The sequence below is a fragment of the Otolemur garnettii genome, unplaced genomic scaffold, assembly GCF_000181295.1.
Source record: "Otolemur garnettii isolate 467f Iridium unplaced genomic scaffold, OtoGar3 scaffold00008, whole genome shotgun sequence".
Taxonomy (NCBI): domain Eukaryota; kingdom Metazoa; phylum Chordata; class Mammalia; order Primates; family Galagidae; genus Otolemur; species Otolemur garnettii.
In genome coordinates this window covers 6,421,715-6,422,227 of record NW_003852403.1, presented here as the reverse complement: position 1 = coordinate 6,422,227, position 513 = coordinate 6,421,715, and positions in this window count along the sequence as shown.

The window sequence follows — 513 nt, the reverse complement described above, 5'->3', positions numbered from 1 at the left end:
CTGGCAAGTGGTCTTAATAAGCACTCTGGAATGACAAGGATGACATTGCCCATGTGTCATGATCTTAGCAGAGAGGAGGAATGCCTAGGCAAAGAAGCTTGGCTCTCTAGGGTTAGCAGTAGAATTCACTATTCTTGATGAGTCTATTAAATTAACTTATAAGTGTTTCTGAATTCACAGGGATGGCAGAATTGGGGGGTGGAGCAGTGTTTTTTAACCTTTTATCCCATGGCATGGTTGAGCCCATAGGTAAACTTCCATGGAACATTTAAATTATGTTAATCAAAAAGAAAGCAAAATAAAGAATATACTGGGCGATGCCTGTGGCCCAGTGGGTAGGGCACCAGTCCCATATACCAAGGGTGGTAGGTTCAAACCCAGCCCCAGCCGAACTGCAACAAAAAAATAGCTGGGGAGTTGTGGTGGGTGCCTGTAGCCCCAGCTACTCGGGAGGCTGAGGCAAGAGAATCGCCTAAGCCCAGGAGTTGGAGGTTGCTGTGAGCTGTGTGATGC